Here is a 27,034-nt window from a genome sequence, read left to right as displayed (position 1 = left end):
AGAGTTTACAGGAAAAAAAAGAGGCATTCAAAGAAAAGAACACGGTCCCTACAGTCAAACATAGCGGAGGTTCCCTGATGTTTTGGGGTTGCTTTGCTGCCTCTGGCACTGGACTGCTTGACCATGTGAATGGCATTATGAAGTCTGAAAACTACCAACAAATGTTGCAGCATAATGTAGTGCCCAGTGTGAGAAAGCTGGGTCTTCCTCAAAGGTCATGGGTCTTCCAGCAGGACAATGACCCAAAACACACTTCAAAAAGCACTAGAAAATGGTTTCATAGAAAGCACTGGAGACTACTAAAGTAGCCAGCAATGAGTCCAGACCTGAATCCCATAGAACACCTGTAAATAGATCTCAAAATGGCAGTTTGGAGAAGGCACCCTTCAAATCTCAGGGACCTGGAGCAGTTTGCAAAAGAGGAATGGTCTAAAATTCCAGCAGAGCATTGTAAGAAACTCATTGATGGTTACCGGAAGCGGTTGTTCGCAGTTATTTTGGCTAAAGGTTGTGCAACCAAGTATTAGGCTAAGGATGCCAATACTTTTGTCTGGCCCATTTTTGGAGTTTTGTGTGAAATGATCAATGATTTGATTTTTGTTTCATTCTCTTTTGTGTTTTTTCATTGCAAGAAAAATAAATGAAGATAATAATACCAAAGAATTTGTGATTGCAATCATTTTCAAGAAGAAACTGAGTATTATCTGACAGAATTGCAGGGGTGGCAATACTTTTGGCCAGCACTGTATTTTGTAGTCAATTATTCCTAGATACAGTCATGGCCGAAAGTGTTGGCACCCATGAAATTGTTTCAGAAAATTAAGTATTTCTCCCAGAAAATTATTGCAATTACACATGTTTTGTTATACATGTTTATTTCCTTTGTGTGTATTGGAAAAACACAAAAAAACTAGCCACATACCACAGGTGGCATCATGACATATTCCATGTAAATATCTCCACCGCCATTTATTAAAACGACACTGCCAGAGTCACGGAACTGGGCCCTATCACTGTGACATCCTCCGAGCAGAACAGAGCCGGCCCGGAAACAAGTAACTCCCAGGCCCCAGTGCGGGCGTGTCAATTTGGTGTCACAAACAGGATTCCATGCCCATCACCAGGGGTACTGTGTCCCTAGAGACTGTATACGAAGTATTGGAGAACTGAGCAGTTGCCATTAGCCACGCGGCATGCACAAAGCAAGGGGGCATGCCATCGTGAACAGAACTCAGAAGAAGCGCACAGAATTAATCACAGACTCACTAAGAGAAAGACGCGGAGTCTGGCTGACGTTCACTAGGGGGAGGAACATGTCCAACCTGAAGAGGGATCAGGCTGCCGCTGTAGCTCCCGCCATGGCACCTGTAATTCTGCTCTCCATGCCCTACATACCGGGAGCGGCGTGGTTACCGCAGTACTCAGGGGAGTCGCACACTCTGAGCGACTTCAAGGAAAGACTGTGCAGTTTGTTTGAAGTATATCACCTGGCAGAGGGCCAGAAAGTGAGCATTCTAACCGGTGCGGCCCAGCAGGAGGTAAAGTCCTGGCTGGACACTGACAAAAGAACTGTGAAGCAAATCCTGGCCAGGCTAAGGGACACTTTTGATACCCATATGGCGGCGGAGATACAGATGAAGTTCTTTGGGTTAAAACAAAGTGTGCAAGACAATGTACGGGACTATGCTCTAAACCTTCAAGAGGTGATGAGGGCTGTTAAGCAGGTGCATCCCGAAAGTGTGTGCAATGAAGACAGGCTGCTAACCGAGCAGTTTATTGAGGGGCTCCTGTCTAATGCCCACTGGACACAGCTGTGTATTGTGGCCCTATAAAACACTGACATTGACATTCGGGTGCTGCGAGAGTCGCCCACAAGTGATGCTACACTCCTCTGGCTCCCTGCTATCATGTACACGAAGGTGGTGCCCTCACCTTGGACAGCCGTAGGGGCAGATTCACAAACCTATGATACCAAACCCTCCGCCGATCTGAGGCTAACTTGGTGATAGTATTATCAAGCTGAGAATGCCCATGGTTATTTGTTTTGTTTTTTTTTGCATAAAATGATTAACCCACAGCCACCACAGAATTGGCGCATCCATTAGATGTGCCAATTCTGGTGCTTCTCTCTTGCTATTCCTGATTGCACTGGGGGCAAAATGGGTAATATTTTTGATGATTGATGTCAGCTGTGTAATGTCAGCTGTCATCAAGCCCAGGGGTTAGTAATGGAGAGGCATCTATCAGACACCCCACATTACTAACCCAGTAAGTATAACAATAATAAAACACACACAAAACATTTTTAAAAATCACTCCCCGACTTTTGCCTCGGTTCACCAATTTATAAAAAAAAACAAAAAAAACCATGAAGTTTAGAAGTAGTCCACAAAATCAGATGTAGTCCCCAAATGGGTATCTGATCACATAAAAAGATAGTGTTAAAGAAACAAAAACAAGAGATAACCCATCATTCCCCATTTTATTCTGAAAAAATCACCGTAGCTTTGATGTAGTTAATTTCCATGACATGCACTGATTCTGTAGCGTAGAAAAACCTATGAAGCCTCATTTGGAGAACGATGCTTCATAGGTCACTCCCAGTTAGGATGCTCTCTACACCAGCTACTGGCTAACAGGAGCCAGCAGTTGACATTGGTATTTAGGTGGTTAAACAGCTGGGACAGTGCAAGCACCTCCCCTAGCTCTAACAGCTAGAACTACCTCTTAAGCTGAGCTCCCAGCGGCAATCTTGTGGACACTGCTAATGTGCCTGTTTGATCACAATGACATACCTCTACATCATTTGGCAGGAACTCCTTTCCAACCGTAACGTATAGGTATGTCATAGGCGATATTGTGTGAACAGATTATATGGCTGCTTGATCACGCTGACATACCTGTAAGGTTGTGATGCGGTTAATAAAATATAATTTAATGTATCTTCAAAGTCAACACCACCTAAAGTGGAAAAGAAAACAATGAGCTAAGATTGTATAAAGTTTTGATATCAACATTATCATAAAATCTCACTATACAATTAACCTCATAACATCAGCCTGCAAATGCGGGATCAATGCTCCATCGATGACCTGCAATGCGGTCATCAGGCTCCGATAAAATTGTATACAGGAAGTCAGGGGCTGCCAATGGCACCCCTTCTTTTTAGGTGAATGTACAGTATATCTGAGGATGCACAATTAATAGAAATGTATTGCAGTAGAAAGGCCAGTTCTCTGCACTGCAATATTAATACCAGCCACTAGCTATCAGAAGCCGGCAGCTGACGTTGCCCACTCTGTCTCGTCCAGACATGACGTCACTGCCATGCGCTGCCCCGGCTGTGAAGGAGGAAGAGAATGCTGATTACAAAGAATACGGGGGCAGATGAGAAGAATAGTTTTTTATATGTATGTAAAGAATGTCAGAATGGGGGATGTTATTAATGAAGACCAGAATAGGGACTTTACTATACTGAACAAAAATATAAACACAACACTGTTTTTACTTCCATTTTTCATAAACTAAGGTTAAAGATTTTTTTTTTCAAAATATTGTTTACAAATTTATATAAGGCCTCTTTCATACGTCTGTTTTACGAAATGTGGCATCCGCTTTTGAAACGGATGCCACATGTACCCATGCTATTCTATGGTTTACTCTACATGTCCCTAACACTTCTTGGTTGAGAAGAGCAGGCATTTTTGGATAGGCAGACTAAAGGTAATTTGTCAGGGGTAGTTTTAGACAGGAAAATGACTGGATGTATCGATACAGTGCACGTGATTGTGCTAGTTTGGCAGCATCCCAAGTTATGGGACATGCAGCAGGAGTGCTACCATGATCCGCTTGTGATTTTACAAACCTGGCATCAGATCTCTGTTGAACTGCATGGGATGACAGTTTGGGCCATGTATGCGCCATCCAAACAGGAAAAGCACAGTAAGTAGGCCCATAGTAGTTCCTTTTATGAGGGGTTTGGTTTGTGGCCTTTCATTTTTTAGTTGCAAAATTGTTACTTTTTTTAAAAAAAAATTAGAACAAGTATAGCCTTTTCACGGTGGTCAGGGTATTTACTGTACTACTTAGTACAATGCAGTTTGTATTGTTAAAATCACAGCCCAGTGAATCATTCGCAGTCTAGCTTTAACATAGAATTATCATTGTAGTCACTTAAATTTAACCCTTCAGCATGATGACTTTTTTTGTACCAATACCTAGTGAGATGGTTCACTGGCAAGTTTTAGCTGTCACTCAAAAGTAACAAGACCTAGTTGGATGGTTCACTGGCAGATTTTTAGCAGACACTGTAAAATACCAATACCAAGTTAGATAGTTCACTGACAAATTTTTAGCAGGCACTACAAAGTATCAATACCTTGTTAGATGTTTCACTGGAAATTTTTTAGCAGGCACTAAAAAGTAACAATATCTACTTAGATGGTTTACTGGCACATTTTTAGCAGTCATTCAAAAGTACCAATACCTAGTTAGAAGGTTCACTGGCAAATTTTTAGCAGGCACTCTAAAGTACCAATATCTAGTTACATGGTTCACTGCCATGTTTTAGCTGTCACTCAAAAGTAACAATACCTAGTTAGATGGTTCACTGTAAAAAAATTATCAGGCATTAAAAAGTACCAATATTTAGTTAGATGGTTCACTAGCAATTTTTTAGCTGGCACTATAAATATGGATGATCGAATACCTCAAATATTCCGCTTCGCAAATATCTGACGAATAGGTCGCTGCTATGCGAATGTTCGATGCGCAATGTAAGTCTATGGGAAGCCCAAATAGTTCTCAATAGTTGTTATTCAGGTTTCCCATTGCACATCGAATATTCGCGAACAGTGAATAGCGGCGACCTTTTCGGCAAATATTCGTGAAGCCGAATATTTGAGGTATTCGATCATCCCTAATTATAAACTACCAAATCCTATTTAGATGGTTCACTGTAAACTTTTTAAAAGGCACTCAAAAGTACCAATACCTAGTCGGATGGTTCACTGCCAAATTTTTAGCAGGCACTCAAAAGTACCAATACCTAGCTAGATGATTCACTGACAAATTTTTTGCAGGCACTAAAATGTACACTGCACATTCCTATTCTACACTATTGCCCTTCTATCTATCTCAACTGCCTATGATTAAACCCCAAGCTAAGCTAACTGTTTAATAGCAGCGGCGGCAGAACCTTCCATAAGCTTTAGCAATCACAAAATGGCACCAACGCCACATGTTTGCATTTTATATGCAGAAGGACATGGGACTTAGGCAGCCAATGATATAAGACCTTGTGTCTGAACATTGTGTATGTTTTCTGGGCCATGATTGACTACAGGAACATCCACAAATAAATTTAGGAGAAAAAGTGCACCACTGCTCTGGCCTCTCCCCACGACCTCCCATCATTAAACACATCCCCTCGCTCATCAAACAGCACCACAATCCTACCCAAAAGCATAATATTTTGTTAGAAAAGCATTTTGGAAACCACAAACAGTTACAGAACATAGCTGATCATTACTGATTTTTCACAAAAATGCTTGGGTACCCGAGCTCTATCTGAACAGGGAAATGCTTGTACTGAATTTGAATTTGGCAAACGCGAACCAAACAAGTTTGCTTATCTCTTCTCATTACTACCTTGGTACACAATTTGGCCAATTCGTAATATGTTTAATAACCAGCAACAAGACATACCCCGTTATTGGGACCCAATCCTTGAATGCTTTTTTTCTGGGCTAAAAGCCTACAATTTAATGGGCTGGAAGGATCCGTCATTAATTATAATTAAAAAGACCTTGGCTGGTGGGTGGAGTGTTTAGTTAGATGGGAGTATGCTACATATATATATAAAAAAAAAACCAAACAACTTACCACCATAACCAAGTAACAGACAAAGGCAAACAGGTGCATACTGAAGGAACTTGTCAATATAATTAATGTGAATACAGATGCACACTGAAATGCAATACTAGGTAAACATTGAATATAAGAAACTTGGAACTGCATTACTGCCATAGATATCAGGTTAATAATTAGGTGCTTGGTACACAATTTGGTCAATTCATGATAAGTTCAACAGTCAGCGACAAGGCATACCCCATTGTTGAGAAACTATCCTTAAATATTTCTCCCTGGGCTAAAAGACTACAATTTAAAGGATAGGTAGGATCCTCTTATAATTGCAATTAAAATGCCTTTGGCTGGTTGTCAGAATGCTTAGTCAGAAAGGAATATACTACAATATAAAAAAACTGACTAACACATCCAAGAAACAGGGAACTCAAAGATGCCTGGATGTCCAAGGATGACAATACTGGTGTATGATCACAGAATCCTTTCCTTATTGAAGGAAAACCCCTTCAAAACATCCACAAAATGAAAAACACTCTCAAGATACTTGGTGTATCAATATCTAAAGGCCGCTTTACACGCTGCGATATCATGACCGATATCGCTAGCGTGGGTACCCGCCCCCATCGGTTGTGCGACATGGGCAAATCACTGCCCGTGGCGCACAACATCGTTCAGACCCATCACACTACTTACCTGCTCTGCAACATTGCTGTGACCAGCGAAACGCCTCCTTTCTATGGGGGTAATCGTTCAGCGTCACAGCGACGTCACAGCTGCGTCACTGAACCGCCGCCCAATAGAAGCGGAGGGGCGGAGATGAGCGGGACGAACTACTTCCATTTGCATTGCGGGCGGAAGGCAGGTAAGGAGAGGTTCCTCGTTCCTGCGGTGTCACACGTACCGATGTGTGCTGCCGCAGGAATGAGGAACAACTTCTTTACTGCTGCAGCAACGATATTCGAGAATGGACGCCCATGTCACCGATGAGTAATTTTGCAAGTTTTTGCAACTATGCAAAATCGCTCAAAGTTGTCACACGCAACGGCATCGCTAAAGCGACCAGATGTGCGTCACAAATTCCGTGACCCCAACGAGTTCGCTTGAGCGATGTCGCAGCATGTAAAGCGGCCTTTATTCTACCATAAAGAGAAAACTCTGAGTGCAAATTCAGAGGGTTCACCACAAGGTGCTAACCATTGATCAGCCTTAAAAATAGAAAGGCCATATTAGTCTTTGTCAAAAAGCATCTAAATTAGATAGCCTAGGTACAGCATTGTATGGAAAGATGAAACCAAGATCAACCTATACCGAAATGATGGGAAGTTAATGGTATGCAGAAGGCTTGGAATGGCTCATGATCCAAAGCACACCAAATCCTCTGTAAATCATGGTTTAGACAATGTTATGGCATGGGCATGCACGGCTTCCGATGGCCCTGAGTCACTAGTGTTTATTGATAATTTGACTGAAGACAAAACCAGCTGGAAGAATTCTGAAGTGTACATGGCTATACTTTCAGTTCAGATTCAACTGAATGCAGCAAGGTAGATTGGACAATGCTTCAGCATATAGATGAACAATGACCCAAAACATATTGCAAAAAGCAATCCAGGAGTTTAAGGCAAATAAGTGGAATATTCTTCTTCACATACTTAACACAAAACATAAGGCAGAAAGACCCACAAATAATCAACAAGTGAAGTCAGATGCTGTTAAGACCCAGCAAAGCATCACAAAAGAGGAAACCCAGCATTTGGTGACATACTGTACATTTCTTCCAGACTTCAAACAGTAATTGCATGTAAAGGCTTCTCTATGAAGAATAAAAATGTAAATTTCATTTATGGTAAAGTACTATATTTTTCATTTTGTAAGACGCACTTTTTTCCCCAAAAACTGGGGGAAAAATGAGGATGCATCTTACAAACTGCATATGGCTTACCAGGGTGGAGGTGATGGCGCAGGGTCAGTGATACTGCGGGCTAGTGGGGTGTCAAAGCGGCAGACGCCATTGATCAGAGGGCGGGTTTGAAGGAGGGGGTGTTATGGCTCAAGAGGGTCAGTGTGTGGCAGCGGAGAGTCTGCAATACTGCGGGCTTGTGGGGTGTCACGGTGCCATTGATCTGCGGATTTCTTTGAATCACCCGCAGTTGACGAGAAGCACATCAAGAAAATGGTGCAAGATGTGGTACGTGCGCCGATAAGACTCTGCGACCATATTCTTGAAGTCCATCACATCAATCTGCGGACGCGCCGCCTCTGTGGCCATTTTCTTGCAGTCTTCCGGTGATTCAATGAAGCCCACAGTTCACTGCCAAATCAATGGTGCTCGCTGCCGTGACACCCCATGAGCCTACAGTATTGCCGACTCTCCGAGGCTGCACAGTGACCCTCTTGAGCACCCCCTCCTCCAAGCCCACCAACAGATCAATCGCGCCAGTTGCCAAGACACTCAACAAACCCGCAGTATCATCAACCATCCACAGAATGACCTCCTGGAGCTGTGACATCCTTTTCTCCGAGCACGCAGCATTGCCTACCCTGCCTCCTGTGATTTTCCTGAGTCGCTCCACCACCGCCGGTAACCCCCTTGTGAGCTCATATAAGAGGCACTAGGATTATAAGACAAACCCTCATTTTAACAGTAAAACTTATTTTTTTCCTATTTTACTACTTCAAATTTGGGATGCGTCTTATAATCCAGTGCGTCTCATAAAACGAAAAATACGGTAAATTTGTCCAACTACTTTTGAGCCCCTGAAATGAGGGGGCTTTGTAGAAAAATGGTTGTAATTCTTAATCATTTCACAAGATATTTTTTGTTTAACCCCTTTAATTGAACCAGAAAGCCTACACTTGAATTGCATCTCAGTTGTTTAATTTTAAACCAAAAATAGTGGCATGCAGAGCCCAAATCACAAAGATTCAGTCACTGTCCAAATATTTGTGGATCTAACTGTATATTACTACCAGAGATACTTTGTTAAGAATGAAGTACTTGGTACAATTTGGCCTATTCATGATAAGCCCAACAGCCAGCGACAAGGTGTACCTGATGTTGGGACGCCATTCTTGAATGCCTCTTCCTGGACTAAAAGCCTACAATTTTAAAGGCAGGTAGCATCCAGCTATAATTGTAATTAAAACGCCCTTGATTGGTGGGAAGAGTGCTCAATCAAAAGGAGCATACTATAAATAATGGTGTGAGAAATTCTGTACCTGCCACTAACAGGGAGTGTCCTGTGAAGACTCGTTCTGAGAATGTTTTCAGAGAGAGGCTCGATTGGTCACTCCCAATCAGCGTCAGGTACAGAATTTCGGCAGTGACCTATGGAGCCTTGTTCTAAGACTGTTTTCTGAAAAATCTCTACAGGAATCGATGGACATCATGGGACATTACTCCATTGGATTATGTTGAAACGTCCAGGATTTATTTTTAACTAATAAATTAGTGAAGGAGGGAGTGTTTTGTCGTTTTTATTCCCTAATTAGATTACGCTGGAACTTTAAGGATTTTTTTTTAATTTAATAAATTGGTGAATGAGAGAATGTGGAAGAGACTTTAAATAAACTATTTTTCCTTGTGTGTTTTTTGATTTCTACACTTACTGGTTTAATAATGAGGGCATCTGATAGATGGCTATCCATTACTAACCCTTGGGCTTGATGCCAGCTGTCAATTCACAGCTGACATCAACCCCAAAAATATTACCATAATTGCCACTACACCAGGGTAAACAGTAAAAGCCAGGCAAAGTGTCACAATTGGCAAATTTAGTGAATCCACCAATTTGTGGCCTGCTATTTATAGGCTGGGAAAGGCCAAATAACCATGGATCTTCTCTGCCCTAAGGTATCTGCTTTACCTCACATGGTTATAAAAATAAGAGGTACACTATGATGTTTTTTTCATTATTTATTTAGATAAAAAAAAATAATATTGGATCTATTTTTGATAACAAGCAAAAGTAAAGCTGACATCTGACAGTTGCAGCCCCCAGGTTTCTGCTTTACTTGCTCTGGTTATCAAACTTCGGTGGGAGCTCATACCATTTTTTTCATTATTGTACACAGCAGCATACAGGCTTCTTCTGCATTCAATAAAGCTTGTTGATTGGTTGTGCTGCAGCTTTTCAACAAACTTTTGTAGTATACATACTGTACCCTAACTCCAAACTCTGAAAGACTTTTTTAAAAGTCGGTGCTCGAGTTTAAAAATTGAACACCCAGTATCCGCTACAAATCCCATTTAGAATCCCTCATCCCTAGCAACAATTACTGCCAAGATGCCTCTAATACAGAATCCCTTCTCCATGAGCTCTCCCTAAACTATTTACAGCTAAGAACAGTATTTTCACATGGAGTTTTGCAAAAAGTTCGTAGGCTGTCATACCAGCATTGGATTCTATTCAGATTACAGATTCTGACACTCCGCTCGATGGTTTCTCTGGTGTCTAGGATCAACACAGTCAGACTCGGGCGTCAATCTGCTATCTGCTGATTCATAGGCAGGCTAGCAAGAGATAATCTCTGATAGTCTGCTTGCTTCTTTAATCACATGTTGTAGGGGACCTCTCACATCTATTCTCCTCTTATTTATATCAGTGAAATCTTTCTACCCATGCCAGCTATAGTTTATTCTGTGTTGTTCCATGATGTGTGGTGTCTCAGACTCTCTCTGGTGAAAGTTGTGCTTTGTTGTACTTTTTACTTGGTGCAGTTGTGTAGTGTATCCCAGTTGTTTTGTACTTCCTTCCTGCTCTTATTTTCATCCTGAATCTCTTATTGTCTTTTCCTGTGTGTGCGTGCGGTGTGACAGAGTTTTGTTTTTCCCTTTGCCTTTATCTGTGATTTCAACACACTCCTGTCCTGTCCTTCCTTCCCTGGGGAGAGGTAATTAGATCAGAACTTGTCAGGAGTAGGGCTAGGAAGGAGACTCAGGCCTCTCCACCCTTAGGAGTATCCCTAAGGTTAGGGATAGTATAGGGTCCCCTAGCTGGAGGGAAAGCTTAGGAGCCCTGTTTCTCTTCTTTCACAAAGTCATCATGAAAGGTATTATTAGAAGATAGAATAGATTGGAATTAGCTCTAAAAAGGACTTTTGGTTTAACATTACAGCAGCAAGGTCTGTAAGGCTAGAATCCCTTTAATAAACTATCTCATCTCCAGCAGCTTGCCCTGCACTAAATGCAGATAAGAGGGGTATTATTATAGAATAGATTATTTATGTAGTCGCAGCAAAGTCTGTAAGTCTAGAATCCTTGCTTACATGCTTCTAATGCACTATCCCTTTTTCCAGCAAGTCTACGTATACTAATTGCAGCTAAGAGCGGTATTGTTCGAGAATAAAAAAGATTTGAATTAGCCCTGAAATACACTTCTGGGTTAACATAACAGAAGCAAGGAATGTAACTCACTAATCACTGCCTAGATGCCTTTAATCTACTATCCCTTCTACACCAGCTCTCCCTATACTAATTTCAGCTAAGAGCAATATTATTTGAAAATAGAATAGATTTGAATTAGACCTGAAAATGACTTTTTGATTAATGTAGCAGCAGCAAGGTCTGTAAGGCTAGAATCCCTGCAAATATGCCTCTAGTACACTAACAATTCTCCAGCAGCTAGCCCTACACTAAAAGAAGCTAAGAGCAATATTATTAGAGAAAATAATATATATTTTTTTATGTTATAGCAGTAAGGACAGTATGGTTGGAATCATTCTAATGCACTATCCTTTTTTTGGCAGAAAACCCGCCTACACTATTATATAGACCCGATGACGCAATGTGGACAACCAATCACAGTAATGGCAGTAGCCAAAATGGCTTTGGCATTACAGTGATTCGAAGACAATCCCCTCATGTTTAGTGCTGAAAATCAGCTGTGTAACTTGCTGTGTGGCAAATGAGCATGGCGCCTGAGCACCCAGATACTGGAATAAGCATTCAGCATCTCAAGCACCAGAATGCTTGATCAAGTACTGAGAAGTGCAGAGCATGCTCGCCCATCACTTATCTAAATAAATTATGCAGAATTCCATGAACATGCTTCAAAAACAAAATTATTCACATATATGAAACATATTTTAGTGAAATAAATTTCCATAACATAGCTACAGAAATATTTCAAGTATATTTTTGCAGTAGGCTGTTTTATATTTGGATTAAGTACAAGGAAATTCAAAATCATTGAGCCATAATAAGACTAATTATAAAATTCATAACAATGCCAGGTTTTAATTATTATTGAAGGTAGTAGTGCTTTAAAAATCTTGTATTCTTGTAGAAATGAAATGTTGCTATATTATACTTTAAGGACATTCAAATATTTGAGGCTTTTATAAGCAATTATGCAAAATGCACTCCCATGGCTTAGACTAACTGTTTAACACTGCTCACATATCAAAACAAACTACCTGGGTGAAGCCATTATTTGATATTTGCTTATACTTTACACTTCATAATTGTACCTTAAGAACAACTAATCCTTATGTTTTTACCATTCCACTTTTGTGCAACTAAAAGTAGACTTCATTTGTGACACAGAACAGGTAGTGTAAGGATCTGAGGGTTGCTCTTTCTAGTAACCCCTTAACGACCTCGGGCAGTAATATTACGTCTAAGCGGTCAGTGTTACTGCCCGCGGTCTGCCGCCGGCAGCTTGCAGCGATCAGAGTAAATCTCAGCTGATTTTTACAGCCGAGATGTGTGCCTGCCAGGAACGAGCAGAATCATTATCTGCCCGTGACGTTTAACCCCTTAAATGGCAATGTCAATATGTGACAGCCCCATTATAATGGCATCAGCGGTAAGCATTTACTCACCGGCCGATACCGGAAGTCACATGACGTGATCACGTGATTTCAGGTCATTATCATGGTAGCACAGGGTCATGTGATGACTCTTGTAGCTCAAATGACTCACTTTCAGTTTCACCCGGCCCAGAGCTGGGTGAGACATGAAATAAGCATATCTGCTATTCACAGTTGTGTAGCTGTGATCAGCAGATATGGCAGAGCGATCAAAAAAAAGTTTTACAAATAAAAAAATAAAAAAATCTAAAAGTTCAAATCACCCCCCTTTCGCCCCATTGAAAATTACAGGGTTAAAAAAATAAAAATATACACATATTTGGTATCACCGTGTTTAGAAATGCCTGATCTATCAAAATATATAATCAATTAATCTGATCAGTAAATGACGTAGCGGCAAAAAAATCCAAACACCAAAATTACGTTTTTTGGTTACCACAAATTTTGCGCTAAATGCAATAACAAACAATCAAAACATAGTATCTGTGCAAAAATGATAAAATTAAAAACATCAGCCTGAGATGCAAAAAATAAGCCATCATTGAACAATATATCCCAAAAAATTAGAACGCTACGGGTCATGGAATATGGCGTAAAACGTGCGCCACTTTTTTAGGACAAACTTCTAATTTTTTTAACCCCTTAGATAAAAGGAAACCTAAACATGTTTGGTGTCTACAAACTCAAAATGACCTCAGGCATCGCACCCAGACATCAGTCAGTTTTACCATATAGTGAACACAGTGAATAAAATATCTCAAAAACCATAGTGCTATTGCATTATTTTTGCAATTTTTCCCGCATTTGGAATTGTTTTGCCATTTTCCAGTACACTATATGGTAAAATTTATGGTTTCACTTAAAAGTACAGCTCGTTCCGCAAAAAATGAGCCCTCACATGATCATAGTGACTGAAAAATAAAAAAGTTGCGTGTCTCGGAAGAAGAATGGCGAAAAAAAAAAGGAAAGCGAAAAATCGTCCAGTCGTGGAGGGGTTTTAAGGGGAACGTGTCACCAAATTTGTCCACTATAAGCTGCAGCCACCACCAGTAAGCCCTTATATACCGCATTCTAGAATACTGTATATAAGTGCCCAAGCTGATCTGTTTAATATAAAAATTAGTTTTTATTATACTCAATTGCAGGGCAGTCGGGTCCAATGGGTGTCGCTGGTCTCAGTCTCCTACCTCCTAACTTCCTATGAATGCCGTCCTTCTTTTCTGCTCAGTGTTCCTAACATCCTTTATCATCCACACAGTGTCCTCCTTTGTGCTCCTGTGCATTTCTCTACCCAGCTGTGGCCAGAGCAAAGTACTGTGTAATGCGCAGGAAAAGATCAAAGAATGCCGACACATGCACACTACAATACTTTGCTCTGCCCTCAGCAGGTCAAAGAGAAGTACGTGTGTGCAGGAGCGCATTGCAGAACACTGTGTGGATGACATAGGATGTGTCATCGTAGCGAAGCAGGAAAAGAGGACCATGATTGGAAGAAGGTACCTGACCGAGACCAGCAATGCCTATCAGACCCAACCGCCCCATATGAGAATATGATAAAAAGCTGTTTATTTGTCATACAGATCATCTTGGGGACAGGATTATAGAATGCTGTATAGAGATGAGCGAACCTAGCAAGGTTCGGTTTGCCGAACCCACCCTAACAAACAGTACGATCACCGAAACATTCATCAAATCGAATCTAGTCCATTATCGAACCTTACTGAATCCAATTGGAGGCCAAAAGTGAGGCAGAGAAAACACCTTTAGGAGGGTCAAAAACCTTCCAAAACAGGAAAAATACGTCTTACAGTGCAGTACCACTGTTTTGGCATAGCCATTAGCTTCCTAGACTATTCACATAAGAAATATCGAGGAAAATGAGAGACAGGTGTAGGGCTGGTGCTTCCATACCCCTGCCAATATAGACAAGACACAACTTTGAGACCCATCTTGGAGTCTCGACTTTTAAAGCATTTCAGGCAAACAGCAGTACAGTAGAGTCAATTGTCCCCCTCCCCATAGTGTCTTGCACAGCAGGGAGGTACTGTTACGAGGGGACAGGCGGTTTAGGATAAGGTGGTGTTTTCCCAATCTCCAGTCGGGGTCCACCGTGCTCCCAGATGGAAAAGGAGCTGCTGGTAACCCGAAGGTTAGGCGGAGAATACAGAGCTGGGTGGCTCAGAAATAGGAGCCTGATCTAAGTTAAGTAACACTTGGATCAGGAGTCTGTGAACCCTGTTAGCGTCAGCGTTAGAGTCCACACGCCCAGCCCAGGAACTACCTGTTAATGCCACAGGGGCCCTGGGGTACGCTATTGGTGTTCGTAGGGGGCACACCTGTAGACAGCAGACGCAGCAGCAGCCCAGTTAACACCACTGGGCTGCACTAACAGGACAGGACAGTAGGAGGGAAGCGCGACGCCTGACCCTATCATGCCCAGCCACGGGTTTCTTAACGTGACTGGCACCGAACGCCTATCCCTACCTACTGCTTCCAATCTAAGAGGCTAATGCTACAATAGGCTCTACACATAAGGTATGCTCACAACAAGCATATGATAAGACTGCGCACCTCCATGTTGTCTCCAGCCCCTTTTATTACCTAGGGTTTACTCCAAACCCGGGGTGGACCCCAATGGCACCTCCAGGAGCCAATAGCAGAGTGCCACTTCATCAGTGAGATCACCAGTGGCCAGAACAGCTATGTCACTGATGACTTCATGGCAGCCACGCCCCAAACACCTCACCAGTGATCGTCTGACAACCAATGATGAGATGCCAAGTCATAGGGGCAGGCCTCTGCAAGCCAGTTCGGAGTGGACACATCATCAGGACACCTGATGCATGCAGGCCTATCAGGGCCTGCCACATCACGGACATGCCCAGTGAGGTCCTTACCGGACCTAGCCTCTGATGCACGAAGTGCCTGAGCATTCTCAGTAGCCTGAACAACAGTCTTAGAGATCAGCCTGAGCATGCTCAGTAGGCACAACACAGGACTTAGACATGGCACGAAGTCCAAGTACCTGTGCAAAGAGGCTTTTTACATTAAGTGTGGGAGTATGCTCAGAAGTTCGAACTGAGGACTTCGGCTCTGGCTGGAATAAATTGGCGCTCACGTGCACACTAGCCGCCTCTCCACACTTAGACATGGAGGAGGAAGCAGCCAGATGGATGACCCGAGGCATGGCCAAAAATGGCAGCCGGTGCCTGGGAGCAACTGGAACCACAGCAGGCTGCTTGCGGCTATGGCAGCACTGATTCGTATCATGTACGGCCCATGAAACACACAGCCTATGGCCCGACATTTTAATTTTAAAAAGTGAGCACACATTGAAAATGCCTTCTGCAGCAGCGTATTCATGACACAATAGTGCCCCAGAAGTTTCTTTACAACCGGGTTGATCCATGCAGTGCATATGTGATGTCGCCCAGGCATAGTGCCAAAACTAGGTTTGCAACATTATCGCACTTGGCCTTCCCTAGCTCCAGGTTCATTGGAGACAGACATTTATTAAACTCAGCCTGGATAGTGTTCCACAACTTTACAGTTGTGTCACTGCATTCTCTGATTCATATTAATTTAAGCACTGCCTAATTGCGTTGACTTACACACAGGATGTGGCCTGGTATTTACATTTTAAAATTCAACAGATGCATGAGTGACAGCCGTTGGTCTCTTGCTCCCAGAAGACTGGCACTAGAGACAAAATCCAACTTGGAGACACTACTTGGAGTCTCCACATTTCCAAAAATTAAGTTCTTGCAACAGGAAAAGTGGCACCAATTGGCACACACTACAAATAGCACAACAAAGCAACATGGCTGCATGGGACCGGCCCTGAAACAAAGCCTAAACCAGCACTTCTACCTTTACCAGAAGACAGCAAGATGAAAGACAGGCATTGGCCTCTTGCTCCCAGACCACTGAAACTGCAGTCAAAAGAGAAAATTGAATCCCAACTTAGAGTGTTGAGATTTTATAATGTTTCAGACAGACAGCATGACAGTGACATTAATTGCCTCCCCAAATTCACCATAGTGTCTTGCACAGCAGTGAGGCATGGTCCATGCAACACACAGGATGTAGCTTGGCATTTAAATGTTAAAATTCAAGAGATACATGACAGACAGGCATAGGCCTCTTGAGCCCACAAGACTGTCACTACAGACAAAAGCCAACTTGGAGATCCTACTTGGAGTCTCCACATTTCCAAAAATTAAGGTCAGGCAACAGAAAAAGTGGCAACAATTGGCACACACTACAAATAGCCCAACAAAGCAACATGGCTGCTTGAGACTGGCACTGGAATCAGGCCTGAATGAGCATTTCTCCCTTCACCAAACAGCAAGATGATTTTTTTTATAGTGGTTAGTGTGCAGCTTATATGTATTATAGTCATGTATTTTTAAGCTAGCACCTAATTCACACACATAGGTGTTACAGTCAGTCTTTTTTTTCTGATTAGTATGCAGTTTCTTCTGACTGAGAATATAGAGTGAGCATAGAGACTGAGCATATAGAGAGGCATTAAGGTTAGGTTCCCAAAAAATTGGAGATTAACTTGTTGGTTTCGGGCTCATTTGCTAAACATCTCTACTATTTTCAAATATTCATAGCAGATTTTGCAATACTATTTTTCATTTTTTTCCCAGATAGCTACATGTATTTTTCATTGTTCATAGTATCCCTATAGCAGTAATACTTTACCATTTTTCATGTTTATATTTTTACTAGCTGTAGTACCCGGCGTTGCCCGAGATAGTAACTGTGTCTGTCTCTCTCCCCCTGTCTGCCTGTGCCTGTCTCTTTCCCTGTCTGTGTCTGTCTGCCTCTGTCTCTCTCTGTTTCTTTCCCTGTCTCTGTCTGTCTGCCTCTTACTCTGTCTGTGCCTATGTCTCTGTCTCTTTTCCTGTCTCCCTCTCTCTCTGTCTGTCTTTGTCTCGCTCTATCCGTTTCCCCACCGACATCATATTATCACACACATAAGTTTCTTATACTATGAATGTCTTTCATTCCTATAGAAAACACTCACAGCTGCTAATAATGACCCGTGGCGTATGTGCAAAATTTTGTGATTGTAAATGCGGTGGTGCAGATTCCTTTAGCGGACATACACACAGCTGATATATATTATACTAGCTGTAGTACCCGGGCGTTGCCCGGGATAGCAACTGTCTCTTTGTCTCTCTCCCAGTCTGTCTGTCTGTGTTTGTCTTTGTGTGTGTGGCTCTGTCTGTGTCTGTCTCTTTCCCTGTCTGTCTGTCTGTTTGTGTCTATCTCTCTGTCTGTCTCTGTATCAATCTCTGTGTCTCTTTCCCCCTCTGTCTCTTTTCCCCTCTGTCTCTTTCCCCCTCTGTCTCTTTCCCCCTCTGTCTCTTTCCCCCTCTGTCTTCTTTCCCACTCTGTCTCTTTTCCCCCTCTGTATCTTTTCCCCCCTCTGTATCTTCTCCCCCTCTGTCTCTTTTCCCCCTCTGTCTCTTTTCCCCCTCTGTCTCTTTTCCCCCTCTGTATCTTTTCCCCCTCTGTATCTTCTCCCCCTCTGTCTCTTTTCCCCCTCTGTCTCTTTTCCCCCTCTGTCTATCTCTTTCCCTGTAGGCCTGCCTCTGTCTGTCTCTTTCCCTGTCTGTCTATGTCTCTTTCCCTGTCTGTCAGTCTCTGTCTGTCTCTTTCTGTCTCTCTATCCGTCTCACCAACGACATCTTATTACCTCACACATAAGCTTCTTATACTAACAATTTATTTTGTTCCTATAGCAACCACTCACAGCTCCTATTCATAAGCTGTAGCTCCTATCTCCATTGACATAATATGGAGACAGGTGTTTTGGAGAGTAACTGTAAGGCACAGGGTTAAATTTTCCTGTGAAAACATAGTCTATGACATTCCCTGAGTCACATGAGGCGTCTGTGCAAAATTTTGTGATTGTAAATGCGACGGTGCAAATTTCTTTAGCGGACACACACACACACACACACACACACACACACACACACACACTCAGCTTTATATATTAGATATTGGTTAGTGTGCAGCTTATGATCTGTATTATAGCAAGGTGACAGACAGACCTCTTGCTCCCAGACCACTGGTACTACAGACAAAAGCAAACTTGGAGACTTTACTTGGTATCTCCACATTTCCAAAAATTAAGGTAAGGCAACTGGAAAAGTGGCAACAATTGGCACACATTATGAATAGCCCAACAAAGCAACATGGCTGCATGGAACTAGCCCTGGAAATAGACCTGAACAAGCAATTTTTTCTTCACCAGAGACAGTAAGATGACAGACAGGCGCAGGCTACTTGCTCCCAGAACACTAATACAGCAGACAAAAGACAATTTGGATACCCTGCTTGGATTGTTGAGATTTAAAAACACTTCATGCAGAAAGCAGGGCAGTGACATAAATTGCCCCCCTGCCCATTTCACCCTAGTGTCTTTGCACAGCAGGGAGGTATAGACCATGCAACACACAGGATGTGGCTTGGCATTTAATTGTTAAAAATCAAGAGATGTATGACAGACAGTCGTAGACCTCTTGCTCACAGAAGCCTGGCACTACACCACCGCCTAGTCTGCACAGTCTGGGACTGGTGTGGGAGAGTCATTGGACATCCACCACTTGCTCATCTTTATGAATGTTGGGCATTCTACACTTTCAGGGGACAGCTGCATGCGATTATCTGTCAATACACTGCCAGCAGGACTGAAGACATGTTCGGAGGTAACGCTGGCTGCCGGGCAGGACAAAACTTCCAAGGTGTGACTGGTGAGCTCAGGCCACTCTTCCATTTTTGGAGACCAAAATGCAAAAGGGTCCAATCCCTCCTTATGGCATCGATATTGACCTCTAGATACTCCTGCACTATGCCTCCAGTCATTTACTATGTGTCAGACTTCTACTCTGTTCTGCTGGTGCATGCGATTGTGTAAAAAATGTGTCCCAAAAATCACAGAAATTACTTCTGGCACTTGAACTCCTGCTAATGCTTCTGCGTTGACAATGCAATGTTCCCGTGGTTGGAATTCTACAACTGTGATGCACGCTGTGTTCCTCACTTCTGTCTTGTGGAAAACTACTGTTAAGATGGTCTACAAGCTTGTTTCTATACTCAAACATCCACATGTCCCTTTTCAGGGGGAAGCATCTTGCTAAATTGACTATTATACTGTGAATCTAACAGAGTGGCAAACCCAGTAGTCAGCACTATTTCTAATCTTAACAATACAGACATCATGTTGCAGATAGTGCAGCAAGAAGGCACTCATGTGTTGAACGCTTCCATGTGGTCCAAGTCAATGTTGTGTTGGTGGCGGGGAAATGCTCAAACTTACCACTTCCATCCCCTCCCACCAACCATGGACAAAAGAGATGGGATCAATATCTTCTTCGTCTCCAGAGTGTTCTGTGCCCATCGCTTTTTCCTCTTCCATTTCTTCCTTGGCTCCTGCACCTTCACTACCAGTTAGTCTGTTACCAAGAGCCTGCCTCCATCGATGGACTATACCCTCCTTTGACAACTCTTTGGAACTTACAGTAAAAGGTTTCCCTTCCTCATGCTTCTCCTATTCTTCCTCTTTCTCTGGGACCTTTACCTCCTCCCACAGGCTATTCAAAGTGTGCTCCAACATGTAGATGAGGGGGAATAGTGATGCTGATGATGGCGTCGTCAGCGCTAACCATCTTTGTAGACATTTCACAACTGTGCAGGAGGGTGCAGAGGTTCTCCATCTGTGCCCACTTTTCAATCACGATTTGCCTTACTGCATTATCCAAGGTTATGCATCATGGCATAGTGCACAGGGCTTCCTGCTGCAATATGTGCAGAGTGGAATTCCACCATGTTGGCACATTGCTTAACTTTTAAGCTGAAAGTACTTTGCAGCGTTGCAAGTCAATTTGCCGCAGGGTGCGAATGGCAGAAGTGAGCACACACCTACCGTGCCTCCTGGATCAGCACATCCAGCCCGGGATAGTGGGCTAGACATTTCTGGACAATCAGGATCAGGATGTGAGCCATGCAAGGCACATGTGTGATGTTACCCAAGTGTTGAGCTGCTAATAGGTTTGCACCACTGTTGCACACGATCTTCCCTGGTTCCAGGTTCAGTGGAGACAGCCATTGATCAAACTCAGCCTGGATAGTGGTCCACAACTCTGCAACTGTGTTACTGCGTTCTCCAATGCATATTCATTTCAGCACTGCCTAAGTGCACTGAGCCCTGGCTGAGCTGTACGGAGGTGGAGTGATTCTCTCTGCACTCTTGGAACATGTGTTACATTAAGGGCAAGGATGAATGCGCAGATGGAGGCCCTAGAGTAGGCAGAAGAAGCAGAAGAGGAAGCGCTAGATCCAGAGGTTTGTCATGTAAGCCTAGGGGATTTCAACACTTGGGAAGCAGTCCCTTCCTCGCCTGTCCCCACAGCCACAAGAATAACCCAGTGCCCAGTCAGCAAGATGTAACGCCCCTTTCTATGTTTGCTTATCCACGTGTCAGTGGTGACATGCACCCTGGGAGACAGAGTTTTCCAAGGAAAAGGTAATCTTGGCTGCAACATGATGGTGTAGCACAGGCACAGCTTTATTAGAGAAATAATGGCAACTGGGAAACTGGTACTGGGGAACTGCAATGACCATCAGGTTTCCGAAACTGTATCCATCAGGCAAAAAAGCAGCATTTTTGTGGGCAACAGTTTCAATATGGTGAAGTTCAAGCACTTTACTTTGCCATCTGTGGGAGGAAATGGTCTTTTACGTGACCAACACTGCATGACCGAGGGCTGCCTGCTATCCTGAGAGAGTTTGGAGTAAGGTGTACATGACCGACAGGTGGACTGTAATGGAGGTGTATTGGGAGATGTAATGATGGATTGAGAAACAGGCGATATGCTCAGTGTCTCACATTGATCCAAAACACCAGGCATGGTCACTTCCGTAACACCTGACAGGCCCTCACTCCCTCCCTCTGTAGCGGGTAAACAAGAGGAGGTGTTTTGACGTTGACACAGGAGGAGAAAGAAGCAGCAGATGAGGTTAATATGGCCGTCGGTGGTTGGCTAGGCCCGGTAGTCCGCATTTTAGCGCAGTGAGATTCTTACAGTAGTGCATGTTGCCTGTGCATGTGCCTGTTCATGCATGTAAAAGTCAAATTATTTGAATTTTTGCCTGTACTGAGTTGTTGTTTACAACACTGGCAGATAACAAAAGTTGGGACAAGGCCAAGGCTAGGCAAACCTTCCTGCGAACTGCAGACTTGCAACCGCTGCCACTGGATTTTTTTGAGGATTCTGTCTGTCACAGTTGAAGTGTACCTACGATAAAAAATTACAGCCCTCTCTATACTTTGTAGGGGGGAAAACTTGCAAAATCGGCAGTGTATCAAATACTTATTTTCCTTACTGTATGTTTCTCGGTCTCTGTCTCTCATTATAATGCTAGTAGAAAAACTTTGGCACTCAATAAGACAGTTGCTTTGGACACACCACAAAGGGGCTTCTATATCAAAAATCAAAAACGCCTAAGGTGAAGAAACAATAATTTTGTCAGAAACCCTTATCTTGTTTAAATTGGACCAACAGGAAAAATGTCAAAAGAAAAAATGTTGAAAAGCAGGCAGTAAAAAGAGAATATATCATATACCTACTGAGGATATAATTCATCCCATGGATGTGCAAGGTAAAAATCCTTGTTTCTATTTTATCATGTGGAGTCCTATGAGAAAAATTGACCCATTTGCATTTAACTTCTACATTACATATAAAGCACTCAAAAATAGGATTACATCCTATAATGGCCAAAAAGTAAAAGTACATACCTCCAGCTACTTAGTATAAAGGTCAAAAAGAAAGGGCTAAGTCCAAGTGTGGAAAAACAATCAGGGAATTATACTGTGGAGATATATAGAGATTTGTCTCTGTAAAGTAAATAGGTAAATAAAGGGTTAATAAAAGAAAAGATTTAAGCCCCTGTCACATTTAATGACTTTCCAGTGATCCTGACAACGATACGACCTGATAAGAATCGAAAAGTAAAGGCCCCGTCACACTAAGCAACATCGCTAGCAACATCGCTGCTAACGAACAACTTTTGTGACGTTGCTAGCGATGTTGCTGTGTGTGACATCCAGCAACAACCTGGCCCCTGCTGTGAGGTCGTTGGTTGTTGCTGAATGTCCTGGGCCATTTTTTAGTTGTTGCTGTCCTGCTGTGAAGCACACATCGCTGTGTGTGACAGCGAGACAGCAACAACTAAATGTGCAGGCAGCAGGAGCCGGCTTCTGCAGAGACTGGTAACCAATGTAAATATCGGGTAACCAAGAAGCCCTGTCCTTGGTTACCCGATATTTACCTTTGATACCAGCCTCAGCCGCTCTCACTGTCAGTGTCGGCTCCTGCTCTGTAAACATGTAGCTGCAGGACACATCGGGTTAATTAACCCGATGTGTGCTGTAGCTAGGAGAGCAAGGAGCCAGCGCTAAGCAGTGTGCGCTGCTCCCTGCTCTGTGCACATGCAGCTGCAGCACACATCAGGTAATTAACCCGATGTGTGCTGTAACTAGGAGAGCAAGGAGCCAGCGCTCAGTGTGCGCTGCTCCCTGCTCTCTGCACGTGTGGCTGGACACTGGTTGCTGGTGAGCTCACCAGCAACTCGTGTAGCCACGCTCCAGCGATCCCTGCCAGGTCAGGTTGCTGGTGGGATCGCTGGAGCGTCGCAGTGTGACAGCTCACCAGCAACCTCCTAGCAACTTACCAGCGATCCCTATCGTTGTTGGGATCGCTGGTAAGTTGCTTAGTGTGACTGGACCTTTAGTCGCTACATGGTCGCTGGTGAGATGTCACACAGTCAGATCTTCCCAATGACGCAGCAATGATACAGCGATCGTAGCATCCTGTATAACTATCTCGATGGTCGTTGGGACTCGTACGTGGCTATACGTGTCTGAGATCTGAGTCGTTGGTAAGGCGTCAAACACACCGATGCATCCTGCCCAGCAGGACCTCGATGATCAAAAAATGGTCCAGGCCATTCCGACAAGACGAGCGATCTCACAGCAGGGTCGCTGCTATGTGTCAAACGTAGCGAGATCGCTGGCGAGTTTGTTGTTGCGTCACAGATTCTGTGACTCAGCAGCAATCTTGCTAGTGATCTCGCTATGTGTGAAGGTACCTTTAGAATGGTATAAGTACCATCAATGATGGGATAAGTGCAGCAGGCTGGAAAAGCCAGGAGCAGGAGAAATGCAGCGTTACTTGTTGTGCCTGTGGTCAGGAGGAGAGTGTGTGAGTGCATGCCCGTGATGGAGTTTAAATAGGAGTGGAGGGCGGGCAGTATATCTGCTTCTGCCCTGTGGAATACAAACAAGTGAAGAGGTGAACCGCACAACAAGCGTGTGCATAAGGACCCCGGAAGTGCGCACGTGCTCAGTATAGGGCAATATAAACGTCAGAGGCTCCAGAGTGAGGTAGTACTTGAAATCAGCATGTCTGAAAGACAGATATTAACCATTTAAAGACTGTAGCATTACATTACAATAATGCAAATAAATAGGTACAGGATTAAGAAAACATGCATATGATGGAGGAATTAATAATTATCATAATAATCGATATGACAGTCACCATATATCTAGATAATAGAGAAGATTTAAAGAGACTAATGAAATACCCATAAACCAACCAAGGGCTAATAATATTATCAAACCAACACTGGTAACACACAAAATGGTCTATAACTAAAATAGACAACTGGTTAAGAATTCATAATGATCACAGGGATGGATAATAAGCACCATAATAACCATTAATAAAAAGTGAAAAGTCATAGAACAATTAATGACAAGATAATGAATACAAGGTAAGGACAGACCTTCACATTTTATTATGATATAATATATATTTTTTTCTAGAAAGTCTCATATTCACAATTGAGATCTTGGGGAGAAAGGGTTTTTAGGGTGTGTATCCAGAAAGATAGTCTTTTGCTAAGGGGCACTTTGCACACTATGACATCGCAGGTGCGATGTCGGTGGGGTCAAATTGAAAGTGACGCACATCCGGCGTCGCAGGCGATATCGTAGTGTGTAAAGCCTTTTTGATACGATTAACGAGCGCAAAAAAGTCGTAATCGTATCATCGGTGTAGCGTCGGTCATTTCCATAATTTGGAAATGACCGATGTTACGATGTTGTTCCTCGTTCCAGCGGCATCACACATCACTGTGTGTGAAGCCGCAGGAGCGCGGAACATCTCCTACCTGCGTCCTGTGGCTCACGCCAGCTATGCGGAAGGAAGGAGGTGGGTGGGATGTTTATGGCCCACTCATCTCTGCCCCTCCGCCCCTCCGCTTCTATTGGCCGCCTGCCGTGTGACGTTGCTATGACGCCGCACGACCCGCCCCCTTAATAAGGAGGCAGGTCGCCGGCCAGAGCGATATCGCAGGGCAGGTGAGTGCATGTGAAGCTGCCGTAGCGATAATGTTCGCTACGCCAACTATCACCATGATATTGCAGCTGCGATGGTGGCGGGGACTATCGCGCTCAGCATCGCAAGCATCGGCTTGCAATGTCATAGTGTGCAAAATGCCCCTTAGTTTCTTAACCCTTTCTCCACCACGTCTCAAAAGCGGAACATGCTCAAGAACCTGAAATCTTAATTGGGCAATCGTATGTCCACATGCTAAAAAATGATAGGGTATAGGCAACATCGTGAGTTTACATCTAACCGTGGACTTATGCTTACCTATGCGGTCCCGGATATGCTGGGTAGTCTCACCAACATACCCGAGACCGCAGGGGCACTTTAACAAATAGGCAACATATGAGGAATCACATGTAAAAAAAATCTTTTATATAAAAGACCTTTCTGGTCCGTGGGTGTGTAAATGTATTCCCTTTAATCATGTTCGAGCATGTGGACAGTGAAGACACAGATAATTGCCTTGTTTCGACGTGGACAAGAACATCTGTCTTGATTTATAAATAGCAGATTCTTTGTTAGTCCTTACCAAATGATCCTTTAAATTAGGTGGACGTGTGTAACTAAAGAGTGGAGTGGTGGTGAATTCTTATATATTGGGATAAGGTCTCTGCAAAAGTTGCCAATATTTCAAGATAATACCCTTAATTATAGGAAAAAATGGGTGAAAGGTATTAACACAGGTGACAAATGGTCCTTCTCTTCTATTTCTAGTGGTATCTTGATGAGTCGGTTTTGCAATATGTAAAGGGTATCCTCTCTGTAGGAATTTTTCAGTTATTTATTTATGTCTCAAATCTCATTGAATGTTTGTAGAGACTATCCTGGCAACCCTTTTGTGCTGAGGATGTGGTAATGAATGTTTCAGATGACGTGGATGGCAACTGTCATAGTGCAACAGGCTATTCCTGTCGGTTGATTTAACATATAAATCAAAAGTAATATTACCTGTGAAATCAATACTAATTAGAGTGTCCAAAAAATCGATACTATGGAAATCCTTTAGTAAAAGTTAGACCTGGTATCTGATTATTGATATGATGAAAAAACTCTTCAAGTGCAGATTGAGGACCCCTAAAAATGACAAAAATGTCATCAATAAATCTTTTCCACGTCAGGACATGGGTTTGAAAAATGGGATTAGTATAAGACTTTTAATGACTCAAAATGTGACATAACAATATTCGCATAAGGTGGTACGACATTTGAACCCATGGCCGTACCTCTTTTTTTAATGTAAAATTGATTCTGAAACATGAAATAATTGTAATACAAAACTATATGTAACAAATCTAGGCATAAATTCTTTTGTGAAGATGAGAAAACACTATATCTGTCAAGAAACCATTTCATGGCCTTTATGTCCAAAGTGTGATCTATGCTCATGTAGAGTGAATTCACATCAAGGGTGACTAGGATAGAATCAGGTGGAAGCCGTCCTAAGGATTTAAGATGATCTAAGAAATCAGTGGTATCGTTCAGGTAAGAAGTCGTTTTTGTTACCAAAGGAGATAGAATTCGATCTAATGCTATAACTAAAGGTGATAATAGTGTGTCAATGGACGCAACTATAGGGCATCCAGTTGGATGCCAGAGATCTTTGTGCACTTTATGCAAGGTTCAATAAACTGGAGTCATTGGATTAACCTTATTAAGGTATGTTGCAAGTTTTAAATCAATAGTTCCAAATGTGGAATGATGTTCAATTTTCTCTAAGATGATCTTTTTAATATCTAAAGAACGATCTTTGGAAAATAGTGTATAGGTGGTTCTATCAGCGACTTCGTTCTAAATCTCTGAATATAATAGCTCTTATTCATTATCACTAATGCACCCCCTTTATCAGCAGGTTTGATGATGATAGAGGGATTTTGTTT

This window comes from Anomaloglossus baeobatrachus, chromosome 4 (assembly GCF_048569485.1).
Source record: "Anomaloglossus baeobatrachus isolate aAnoBae1 chromosome 4, aAnoBae1.hap1, whole genome shotgun sequence".
NCBI classification, from domain to species: domain Eukaryota; kingdom Metazoa; phylum Chordata; class Amphibia; order Anura; family Aromobatidae; genus Anomaloglossus; species Anomaloglossus baeobatrachus.
The sequence above is the reverse complement of the archived record's forward strand: the minus strand, read 5'-3'. Positions refer to the sequence as shown.